Below are 13218 nucleotides of genomic sequence, written 5' to 3' on the forward strand. Positions count from 1 at the left end.
TCGTTCGACGGCCCTGGGTTCTAGCCTTACGAGAGAGGAGGAAAGACTTCTCTGTCCACTTCCACAACGCCGCGCATGATCCTCTATCACGTCCCCTCTTACCTTTTCTCCGAAACTAAATCAGCCCCAAATGAGGGCTCCGTTATTGAGACGAAAACAAGAAGCGACCTGCCTGGAGTTGATGTGTCAGTCCCTAAGAATGACAGAGAGGGTACCTCCCTACGGGTTCAGAGAAGAACATAGGAAGCACCCTGCCACCGGCACATCTAGTCCAGCATCCTGTTCTCATGGGAGCCAACCAGTTACCCCTGGGAAGCCCATAAGCAGGCCCTGAATGCAACAGCACTCTCCCCTCCTGCAGTTTCCAGCAATGTATTCAGCGGCGCGCTGCTTCTGACATTAGAAGTGGAACATTGCCATCAGAGTTAGTATCGACTAGGGATGGGTGCGAATTTCGATTCAGTTCGCATTTCAAGCAGAATAGATCAAATCCACACTTTCTGAAACAATATGAGAACTGAAACACAACCCATTCTTCAAAATTCGCATTTATTAGAATTTTGGGATGCAGTTCGCCAGCTAAACAACATTTACAAAAATGCGTCTATTAGGAGAGAGGGTGTATAAAAATGAACACATGAGTGAAAATAACATGCAAAAGGGCATGAAGTGATGAGCAACGGCTTGCAAAAATGTCTACCTTTGTCAAACCTGTCTACAAAAATGTGTTTATTTGGAGAAATTCGCACTAAAATGGTGGAGAATTCTCATGAGGATTTTGTGTTTTTTTTTAATCGCAGATTGCTGTAGAAATGTAGAGGACTGAATTTAACAATGGAAAAATGAGAAACTGAGAGGACCGAAACAGACAGATCTTTCCATCCCTAGTATCCACCGATAGCCTTTCCCTCCATGAATAAAGCTGTCGAGGTGGGAGGCCCAAAGAAGTCTAATAACTTTGGACAGGTGCTACAATTTCTGTTAGAGATGGAGATGTCGCTGCTGCAAAGGCTCACTCAGATTCTTTGATACCTAATAGACCTGCTCTTGCCCCCCAACAGAGTGGAGCTCTACAGCACAGCTGGAATAAAGCAGCAGGCAGGCAGGGCAGTGCGAACATGGCCAGATATATTTCATGCCATTCATCACATAGGCAAAATCTTTCACAGCATCGGAATTAGGTTGCTGCAATCCCAACTGCTGGCTTTGCGTACACTGAAGTGCCAAAAGCTCCTTGATGGATGGCACCGGGAGGAATCCGCCCCATACTGCTAAAAGCTGAGACGGCGAACCCCACTCTGAAATGTACCTTTGAAGTACGAGGCTCCTTTCACAGGCATTTGTTTGCGGGGATTACCAGAAAACGGTTCAAATATCCCCGGCTGGGGGAAATGGAGAGTGTGCAAATTTGCACATTATGCAAGCATTATACTTAGTGGCAGCTGGTGCCCATTGGGACTGGTGGGGAGGAAGGCAGGGAGCCCAACAGGAGGTGGAGCCACAGCCAATGACAGGCAGAGCTGCAGCCAATGGCTAAGCCTAAGTTTGTCCCCATCTTCCTACCTGCAGAGTTCTGCAAGGGCAACACTGAGACTAAAGAGGAGGAAGCTGGCAGCCAGCACTATGCCTGGATTGCTTATGTGTGTGATGGCCGGGAGGTGAGGGCTGGTTAAGGATGGAGTTGGTGAGGCAGTTCCTCCATTTGCGACCTAATGAGCCAGCCTCCACTGAATAGACTTATCCAATGAATAAGCTCAGTTCAACACCCCTGGATTGGTTGTAAGTTGGAAGGTACGTAGGTGGGGGCTGGCTGAGGGCAGACAGAGGTTGGTGGGGCAGTGCCCCACTCGCCCTCCTGGGCCCGCCTCCCCTGGTTACACTTGATGCTTCTCCACCACATGTCTTCCGCAAACACAGGAATTTTGAAGCGGGAGCCTGTCTAATAATGCATAGGGGGCATTTTGGTGAAAATACATGGAACAGCCATGGTCAGCTCCAGCAAGGGCCACCTTTTGCCACCTGAGGATTGCATTCCCTTCTGAGCAAGGTTAGGAGGTTAGATGGTGGGCCAACCCCAGTCCCAATCAACAACCAGCTAGTCCCACTGTCATGAATTAGCCACCACACCCCCCTCTCTCTTGTGCATTTGGAGAACCTGTTAGCAGTCTTCATTGGGGGGGCAGATTTACCACCTTTCCCAGGGCCACCAGTTGCTTAAGCCTAACCATACCCTTCAAAGCCTTCCCAAATCCACCAACTCTTCCCCTTATTTCTATGGTACCTGTCATCCACGTCTTCTCCACGAACTACTTTGGCTGCAAGGGCTTTATAGGGCCTACTGGATCTCAGTTGGCTCAGATTGTCAGCTGACACTTCACCTGTCTCTCTTCAGACTGGGACTGCAGCCTAAAAGGTACCCTTTCCCCTAAGACTTAAGCCACACCCACACCATACATTTAAAGCACTCGTGTACCACTTTAATAGTCATGGAGAATCCTGGGAATTGTAGTTCTGTGAGGTCATCATCCATAACAAACTACAGTTCCTAGGATTCTCCATGACTGCAGATGTGATGCTAGTCTTCCTGCTGTCCTGAAGAAACAGAGTCCTGATGTTGCTGCTGCTGCAGGAAGCAGCACTGGTTTGTAGGAATGGGATTCCTCCTAATGTACGCATTTTTGTATGCAATGTTGTCTAAACAGTGATCTTCAACCTTGGGTCCCCAGATGTTGTTGGACTACAATTCCCATCATCCATGTCCATTGGCTAAGCTGGCTAAGGATGATAGGAGTTGCAGTCCAACAACATCTGGGTATTAGAAGTGTGACAACTCTCAGTTGGTCCTGTTTGCATGGGGAGAGAGAGACAGAGATAGTCCTCCTAGCTGGCTAGACTGCCACCGACTTGTACTCTTTCTACCTATCATCAATATAAAGTGATATGGCTCCGGATGTTGTTCATACCTCTCACTAGGGATGGGGGAGAATATCCACTAAATCGGATTTAGAACCGGATTTTGACATAATCCGACAATCCGCTGTCTTTTTCAGACTGGCATTGATTTCTTGCGGCAGGTCGTAGCTGTCATCGGTACTTTTTTTTTTTAAAATCCACTCTGAATTCTATTGTCTTCGTAATTTATTGTCTTCATAATTGGCTTTCCTCTAAGCTGATGCATTTTCAACTGCTGTCTAGGGGATAACGGTCGCCATTTACATCCATTAACCTCCCTCCAATTTTAGGCAATTATCTGCCTAATTGATATGTAAATAGAAAAAAAAAGCTGGAACAGCATAAGCATTTTCAAAACTGTTTCCATTCGAAATTACTTTATTTTTGTTCCGCTTAAAAAAATCAGCAGATCAGCAATTGAGAAAGCAAACTGGAACAAAGAAAGGGTGGATTGGCAACAAAAGCCGGACTCTCAGAATTCAGGCGGATCGGAACTAGGCAGCGAACCCCATCTCTGCCTCTGACTCACCTTCCTGTTTACACTCTTCTCTGCAGAACACCAGAGGAGAAGGAGCCATGTTCTGTTGGTCTCCTCTCCTCCAGCATGAGGGGCAACATCCATGCATGGTCATTGCAGCCTTCAACTTAATTAACATACCAATGTAAGAAAAGCCTGCTGGACCAGGCCGATGGCCCATCTAGTCTAGCTTTCTGAGTGATTTAAAGCAAGATAAAAGCTCGCTTTCTCTCAGGTGAAATCACACCCACGCTGCACAGATTGCTGAGCAAGCTCTGTTAAGCGAAACTCTGCGAGGGATGGGTGAGAATTTCGATTCAGTTTGCATTTCAAGCAGAATTTATCAAATCCGCACTTTCCAAAACAACATGAGAGCCGAAACACAGCCGTCCTTCGAAATTCGCATTTATTACAATTTTGGGATGCAGTTTGCCAGCTAAACAACATTTACAAAAATGCATCTGTTAGGGGAATGTGTGCATAAAAACGAATACACAAGTGAAGATAACGTGCAAAAAGGCATGAAGTTATGAGAAATGGCTCGCAAAAATGTGTACCTTTGTCAAAACTGCCTACAAAAATGTGGTAATTTGGAGAAATTCGCACTAAAATGGAGAATTTTCATGAGGATTTTTTTGAAAAAATTCACAGATCACTGTAGAAATGTAGAGAACTGAATTTAACATTGGAAAAATGAGAAACTGAGAAAACTGAAAGAGACAGATCTTTCCATCCCTAAACCCTGCTAATGTACTAAAACTCTAATTGGTGTACTAGCCATTAGAGCGATCGCTGGGAACCCAAGGTTGAAGAACACTAGTCTAATATACACATTTCCCCCCCACATATATTGCCACTAATATATGCATGGTTAGGCACACTTTACCTTAGTATACGCATGTTTTGTGCATATTACTTGGCGAGAGGACTTGCATTGTGAAATTCTGAGCAGTGTAGGTTTCAAAGGATGGCTGAGTATTAGTTCACATATTGTTTTGGGAAGTGTGCATTAGGTAGGTTCACCTTTAGACGCAAACTGACTCAAATCTCCCACACACACACACCCTAATGAGAAGGAAGCCCTATCTCGCTTGGCTTCCCAGCCCTCTCACTTCCACACGGGCAAAATGGGGAGGTGTGCAGGCTGTGCATCCTTCAGGACTCTGGATCTAGGCCAGCGGCTGCCACCTGCAAGCCTTTTGCTATTATGTGGATGCCTCTGCAGCGCACTTTTTTTTTTCACAGAGAGGCAGCAAAGCAAGCTCCCCGACCTGGCTGGAGCCCTAGATCCCCAAGGGTTTCTTGTGTTCTGGGTGGAGATAACCCAGAGACATGGAGTTCTGGCGCCGCGGCGAGCCTGAAAAACAGCTCCTCGGTAATGCGGGACTTTGAGTCTCTGTTGGGCATACACAGGTCAGCCCATTGCGCCGACCGTATTCTCATTTGCTCTCATTTGTAGCAGCGGGACTCCCTTCTGAGCTCCAAACCACAATCTCCTTCATCATCGCAGCAGAGACTAATTTGTGTGAAGGAGTGATTACGGCTGCTTTACCGCAACCGAGCCCATTGGCATGGGAGTATGTCTGCTGCAACAGATTTTTCCGGACGGGGCGTGGGAGCTTTGCCCTAGGGTGGGGCGGGGCATCTGTGGCCCCTGCAGATGTTGTTGGACTGCAATTCCCATCAGCCGGAGTCAGCAGAGACAACAGGGACGCTGAGAGCTGTACCTCAGCAACAGATGAGGACCACAGGTTTCCCACCCTGCTCTATGTTCCTCAAGCTGTCTGCCAGTATTATTTCTGCAAAGTCTTATTTTGCCCCAACAGTAGTGTGCCAGTCCCTGCCCAGAACCTGTGATGGCTTCCTAAAATCAAGCAAAACATAGGAACCCACCTTATATTGAGTCAGGCCGTTGATCTCTCTGGCTCATTGCCATCTACACTGACTGGCTGCAGCTCTGCACGGTTTCAGGCAGGAGTCTGTCTCCCAGCCCTGAAAATGTCTGGGATTGAACCTGGGACCTTCTGCCTGCAAAGCAGAGGCTCTACCACTGAGCTACGGCCCTTCCTCTGGTAAGGAGCTGCCTTATACCAAGACGGGCCATCTGGCTCAGCTCTGTCTACGCTGACTGGCAGCAGCTCTCCCGCATTTCAGGCAGGAGTCTCTCCCAGGCCTACCTGGCAATGCTGGGGGTTGAACCTTCTGCATGCAAAGAAGAGGCTGGTATCAGCCCATTGAGTCTGTGTGTGTTGTTTTGTTTTTATAGCACGATACATTTGTTTTGTTTCTAACATTGTTGTAAGTTGCTTGGAGACCTTTGGGTAACAAGCAACCATATAACAACAACAACAACAACAATAATAATAAGCCCTCTTCCCAATATTTTCCCAGTGCAGCAAATAGCGTTTCAACAATGGAGACAATATGGATCAGGAAAAAAAGGCATAGGGATAAAGCAAGGGTAGCCAATACGGTGCCCTCCAGATGTTGCAGGATTGCAACTCCCATTGCCCCTCGCTATTGGCCATGATGGCTGGGGCTGATGGGAATTATAGTCCAGCAACATCTGGAGGGCATCGTGTTGGCTACCCCTGAGATAAAGGACCAGCACCAGCACCCGGTAGTGTAGTGGCAAATTCAGAAGTGCAGGGTCTCTTCATGTTAATCACAGACATGCCCCCTCCACCCTTTTTTATTTTGCTTGTTGAGAATGAGATCCTTGATAATGCCTAGGAACCAATAAACATGAAATAGGAGAGTGTTACATATTGACTCACCTCCTTTTACTCTGATTGGCTCCAATCCACAGGAAAGACAAGGAAGCATGTTAGAAGACTCTTCTCAGTGGCTAACACACTCCCATGTCATGCTGATTGGCTTTTAGGATGCTGGAGACATTGGGACTCTGCTAGGACCCTGCTCCCAAAAAAGTAAAGGGTCTAAGACCCCCCCGAGACCCTACATGACTACACCCCATGCTGTGGCCTTGATCCAATCAGTCCACGTCACAGCTGCTTCTTCAAAAGGCGCAGACTGTCCAATCACATTGTCTCCTGATGTCATGCCTCATGCATCACACCAAAAGAGCTCTCAAACGAGAAGGTTCGGATTTTAATGCAAGCCTTCCTAATTTGATCTTTCCAGAACAAGTTGCGAACTGAAATAGATATCTTCCAAAACTCACACTTCCCCAATTGTTGTGATGCAGTTTTCATATCTGATTTATTTGTAAGGGGTTGCTGTCCTGAAGTATTATTTGTTGATGTCCTTGTTTGTTGCTGTTGTTGTTTGCCCTTTGCCATAAGATCCCAGGGCAGTTTAAAAATACAATATCAAAATCAGTGTTAAACAAATTACAGTCAAGCAAATAGGCTTGGTCCTAAAAATATCCATCTCTAGTGTCAAAGGTGAGGGTAAAGAGTTGTGTCTTGAGCATATGATGGAAAGTACATCATGAAGGCATCCAATGCACCTCTGTAGGGAGGGAATGCCTCAGCTTAGGGGCTGCCATAAAGAATGCCCCCTGAACCTCTGCGGGTGGTGGACCTGTCTGCTCTGCTGATCTTTACTCCTGAAAGGGTCTGTGGGGAAAGAGGTGGGCCTTCAGGTGCTAACATGCAAATATGGTGGGTTTTATTATTGTTTTAGCTCTCTGTTAGCCACCTTGGATTCATTTTAGAAGTAAGGTGGGATTATGTACTTTGTTGAAATAAATAGGCCTGCTGACTCAGCCTCTCTCTGCCCCTCCATTGTCACTAGATTTCTTGCCAAAATAATTCTTCAAATGATTTGCGTTGGCTCCTGGAGGCAGTGTAAAAAAAGAACAAATACATCTAGAAGACTGGGTGTGAATGTGATTTGAATACGAGGATGACTGCTGTAACTTAGAAGTTAGATTCTCTGACTCTCACATAATTCGAAGCTGGAGTCCTGCCTTGACAGCCTGCGGGCTCTTCCAGGTGACCTGTTTATTCAGCACTCATCCTGATTTGTGTCAGTCTCTGCCGGCTGCACTGAGGTGATATTTGGTGCTGTAAAACAATTAGCCAGCAGCTGTCTACACAGAGGCTTGTAACGCAGATAAGCAAAGGAGAGGGTCAAGGAATCTCAGTGCACGTACCAGATCATCTTCCAAAAGGCAGTCATCTTCCAAAAGGCAGTCAGTGAACAAAGCAAGGTCTGATATTCTAACGAGGGCATTTGGGTTTCAAGGCACAGCTGGCAAGCGTCTGATGCTGGCGTCTTGAAGTTGCTTCCAGCAAAGGGCAAATGGCGTCTCACTGTCTTTTAAGCTCCCCTCCCTGGTTCAGGTGCTTACAATCAGCCCTCAGCCCAACAGATGTCCCTAGGAGCCAATAAGCATGAAAAAGGAGAGTATTAGCTAGTTAGCTAGGAGAGCCAGTGTAGTGTAGTGGTTAAGGTGTTGGACTACGACCTGGGAGACCAGGGTTCAAATCCCCACACAGCCATGAAGCTCACTGGGTGACCTTGGGCCAGTCACTGCCTCTCAGCCTCAGAGGGAGGCAATGGTAAACCCCCTCTGAATATCCCTTACCATGAAAGCCCTATTAGTAGGGTCGCCATAAGTCGGAAGCGACTTGAAGGCAGTCCATCCATCCAGCTACTGAGAAGTGTCTTCTCAGTGGCTGACTCACCTCTTTTCCCTCTGATTGGCTCCAAGGATAAGGAAGCATGCTAGAAGACTCTTCTCAGTGGCTAACACTCTTTTCATGGTGGAGACATAGGGACCCTGCTGGGACCCTGCTGGGACTCTGCTCCTAAAAAAGTAAGGGGTCTAAGATCCCCTGAGACCCTGGATGACTACACCACTGGCATATTTGAGGTCTAAGTCAATTAGGGTTCAGGATTAGTTAGCTAGCCTTTCCCAACTTTGGGGTCTCCAGGTGTTGCTGGACTACAACTCCCATCAGTCCCAGCCAGCATGGCCAGTGGTCAGTAATGATGGGAGCTGTAGTTCAGCAACATCTGGGGAGCTAAAGGTTGGGAAAGGCTGATGTTAGATCAATATTCTGGCTTAGTGTTTTATTTTTGCTTTGATTGTACATATGTGCTGTTTCTCCCCTTGTTTTCTTACACCTCTTAAATAACTGCTTCATTAGATGTCTAGGCTGTAGACGGCTGGCTGGGGTAGACAGGAGTTGTAGTTCAAAACCTCTGGAGGGCACCAGGTTAGGGAAGGCTGAACTACACATTACACAGGTTGTGAAAAAATGGTTAGTTTGTGCCAGCATGTATCCAGGTGGAGCTTCAGTCTTTGAATTTAATATTTTCCAAAAGGCTTCTCTATTTTGTAAGGCTGTTTCTGTACACAGTGTGAAAATCCTGCACTCAGAATCCACATGTGACTCAAATGTTTGCAAACTGTCTTCCCCGTCACATCCATAGTTTTCTTTTTCATTATTTAAAAGTATGTATTTAATGGAAATAAATATCAATGATGTATTGCAATTATTTTGATAAAGGCTGTTCTTTGCAGAAATCTGGAAGCACATTTAATTTCCCCATATAGAAGGGGGAAGGCCCACATTTATCTTAATTTGGTTACAGACAGGTCAGCCAAAACTGTTGTCCATATATGCAAAACAGATGTGACATGTACAAACTGTTGGAGTCTCATAGGCTATGAAAGGCCATATAATAGGTATATTACACAAGCATATGGACCTTGTTTGCAAACCTATAATGGGTGGAATTCGAGCTCCGATGAGGCAAAAGCTGCGTTAACATAGAATCAAAACAGACAGAGAATTGTGTAGTCTGGTTCTCTCTGAAATGTTCCATTACAGGCTTCAGGTAAGAATGGCTGAATCTGTCGGTTTCATTTCATTTGGTTTCTCAGTTGAGGATGCAGATAAGGATGGCTGAATTTCTAATCTTTACATTTCCAGAGCAAATTATTATTATTATTATTACCTGCCTTTCACCAGCAGGTCCATCCCAGCAGTTTAAAAATCAGTATAAAAACCCCACAAATGAATTGCAATCACAGGAATAGCATGAGTCCTGAACACATCCATCTCAAGTGTCAAGAGCCAGGTTAAAGAGGTAAGTCATCAGCAATCACCAAAAACTGTGCAGTGAAGGTGCCAGGTGCATCTCTGTGGGGAGGGAATTCCACAACTTAGGTGCTGCCACAGAGAATACCCTCTCCTGGCCCCCCCCTCAAACCTCTGGGGTACTACCAAGAAGGCCCCATCTGCTAATCTTAACACCCAAGAGGGTCTACATTTTAGTGTGAACGTCTCCTGATAAACACATTTTTGTACGCAGGTTTGACTAATATACACATTTTTGGAAGCTATTTCCCCTGATATAATGCATTTTGGAGGTTATTTTCACTAATATATGCACATTTTAGTATGTACATCTTTGTATACATTACTTGGCTGGGGAACTGCATTGCCAAATGTGAAGTAGTGTGAATTTCAAAGGATGACTGTGTCTCAGTTTGAATCCTCTTTTGGAAAGCGCAAATTAGGCAAGTTTGCCTTTAAATGCAAAGTGAATCAGATTTCTCCTCCACCCCTTGCTGCAAGTGGAGAAGTGCATGTTTAAATGTCCCCCCCCTTTTTTAAATAAAAAAAACACTCCCTACACATCAAGAAGAAGACTGGCAAGGTTAAGAACCCTCTTCCCCTAGATGTTAATTTTCTATATGTGGGGAGCGTGAATGCTTTTAATATGAGGGAGCATTAAAAATATGATCCCCAAATGCTTATGGGGCACCTCAGTATAGTTTCTGGGAGTAAGCCCTGCTGAACTCAAAGCACAAGCTTTGCATGCAAATGGTTAACCAGTTCAATCCCTGGCATCGCTCGCTGATAACAGAAGTTGGGAAAGACCCTGGGGAGCTGCGGGCAGTCAGAGTGGACAAGACTGGGCTAGGTGGGGGAAAAAAGCTCAGCTAGTATAAGCCAGTTTCCTATGTTAATTCGTCTGGTGGAGTTAGGGACGGGTGAGAATTTCAGTTCAGTTCACACTTGAAGCCGAATCTATTAAATTTGCACTTTCCGAAACAATATGAGAAGTGAAACACAGGCATCCTTTGAAATGCACACTTCTTTCAGTCTTGCAATGCACGTTGTCAACCAAACAATGTTTACAAAAATGCATATATTCGAGGAAAGTGTGCATAAAAATGAACACATGAGCGAAAATATGCCAAAAGGCATTATACGATTGGAACTATAACGAGAAACTGCCTACAAAAATGTGTTTATTAGGAGAGATTCTCACTAAAAGGCTGGAGAATTTTCAGGAAGGTTTTTTCAAATAAAAATGTGCAACTTGCTGCAGAAATGGGGAGAACAGAATTTAAGACCGGGGGGGAATGAGAAACGGAGAGAAACAAATTAACATGGGGTGGCGCACGGAAGGATGTTCAAATTATTGTGAGGTGCTGCCTTTATAAGAGCATCTCTCTCACTGCATCTCATATATAGATGCTGATGTTGTGTGCATCTGTGCTTTTGCCTGTACTTGTGATTGTGTGCAAGAGATGGTGTGGGAGATGTCTGGCCCCATCCACTTTTGGAATGTGGTCCCCAAGAGCTTCCCAGAGGGGCAATGTGGCCCTCACCTCCAAAAAAGTCCCCAGCCCCTGCATAGCAACTTGAGACAAAGCAGTTCCAACCCCTTCCGCTTCCCGATCAGCAGCCTTGCACAGAAGCTCTGCGGCGACTGGATCCTCTACGTCCTGTGATACAAACATCGTTCTCTAGAGGGCACTTGTTGTTCAGCCTCAAGTTGCATTTTGAATGCCTGGCAGTGCAATCCTATACATTTAGAAGTCAGGTCTCCCTGAGTCCAATGGGACTTGCTCCCAGGCAGAAATAGGCAAAAATGCCAATTTCAGTTTCTGATTTCCCATATCAATTGTTTAAAGTCCTCATGACAATTCATCGGCATTTGGGTGGAGGGATTTTTCCTAATATACACATTTTTATATATGCATTTTTTGACGCATTACTTGGCTGGAGAGCTACACTGCAAAATTCAGAGAAGTGTAAATTTCAAAGGATGACTGTTTCAGTTCATATATTGTTTCAGAAAGTTTAGATTAGGTAGGTTTGCCTTTAAATGCGAATGGAATTGAATTGCTCCCCACTCCCACCTGAGTGTGTAGAAAGACGGGAGCTGGATTTAAGTTCATGTTGGTTGCTTTTTAAAAAATGTGTTTTTAAATTTGTATATTTGTTTTTAATGTTTTCAATTGTTGTAAATTGCCCAGAGAGCTTTGGCTATGGGGCGGTATACAAATGCAATAAATAAATAAATAAATAGAGGGAAAAGCCCAAAATGGGAAGCCGTCAAGTTTTGCAAATCAAAGACAAGCACAAAAGAATTCTCTCCCATATAATTAAAGAAACAGCAACAACCTCCTTGAACATAGAAATCCAGGACACAACTAAGAAGTGTCTTAGATGCTTACTTTTCTGTGTGCAGGGAGGTCCCCCCTTATGGTACAACCATCTATTTCCACATATGTTACACTGTGGAGGCATCAGGACTGTCAGTATTTTATGGAAGGGACTGAAGTATATACTGGGTTCAATTAAAGCCGATTTAAGTGTTCTGTGGCTCTAATGCAGCCAATCAATTTTACATAAAGAAAGTGACTTTCTGCGGTTAGGAAAGTAACAGGGCAATGCACTGAAAAGTGTGGAATGAACGAATGATCAACAGGAAGACTTCTAAACACCTTGCAAGCAAATCAGAACAATTGCTCCAGAAAGACCGGATATAATGTAACCTCAGACTGCATAAGCGTTGTGCAAGCAAATCAGGATTGAAGGCCCATTAAATAGATCATTTAGAAGTTGGAAATGGAACAGTCCCTTGCAGAGGTGTCATGTAGTTGTGAAATGCACTCATGGAGGGGCACTCGTGCAGAAGATCCTATAGGGATAGAGTAACACTTGCTCCCATATAGGCCTACTCAGGAATTAAGAACAGTGCCAATATCAGAAAGGCTCGGTTTGCCCCCAACTGAGAGTAGATCCATTAAACTAACTTGTCTAACATGAGTTAGTCAAGTCCATTAATTTTAATGGGTCTATTTCAAGTATGACTAGCATTGGATATAACCCAGTGGCAGCTGGTGTCTTCATGTCAGCCGGGCAGGGAAATCTGCTCTGGGTTTTAGTTTGAACTTTCAAAGAGATGTCCAAGGTGCTAGAAGTGGATTCCACTGCCCCACTGACATGGAGCCACCAGCCACCATTGATATAACCTCTTGTTCTTGGTGCCACCTCAGAAGATTCGGAGTGTGAATGCAAGAGCTGGGGCCTGGTCCTTGGGAGCACCACAGCCCTGGGTTGCTTTCCCAGTTGAAACCCATAAGTTTCCTTCTTGGCACCTCTTTTGCCAGACATGAAAGACATGCTTTTATTTCAATGGGCTTTGAATGTGCAAACACTCCATTTGATGGCACTCACGAGTGACGTCTTTTAGCCTCGCTAATGTGAGGCTTTTGTTTATATCCTTCACCAATTGGTTGCTATTATTTGTACTTTTGTGGCATAGTGGTTTGAGTGTTGGACTACGACCTGGGAGACCAGGGTTCGAATCCCCACATAGCCATGAAGCTCTCTGGGTGACCTTGGGCCAGTCACTGCCTCTCAGCCTCAGAGGAAGGCAATGGTAAACCCCCTCTGAATACCACTTACCATGAAAACCCTATTCATAGGGTTGCCATAAGTCAGAATTGACTTGAAGGCAGTCTATTT

This window comes from Rhineura floridana, chromosome 19 (genome assembly GCF_030035675.1).
Source record: "Rhineura floridana isolate rRhiFlo1 chromosome 19, rRhiFlo1.hap2, whole genome shotgun sequence".
Lineage (NCBI taxonomy): Eukaryota > Metazoa > Chordata > Lepidosauria > Squamata > Rhineuridae > Rhineura > Rhineura floridana.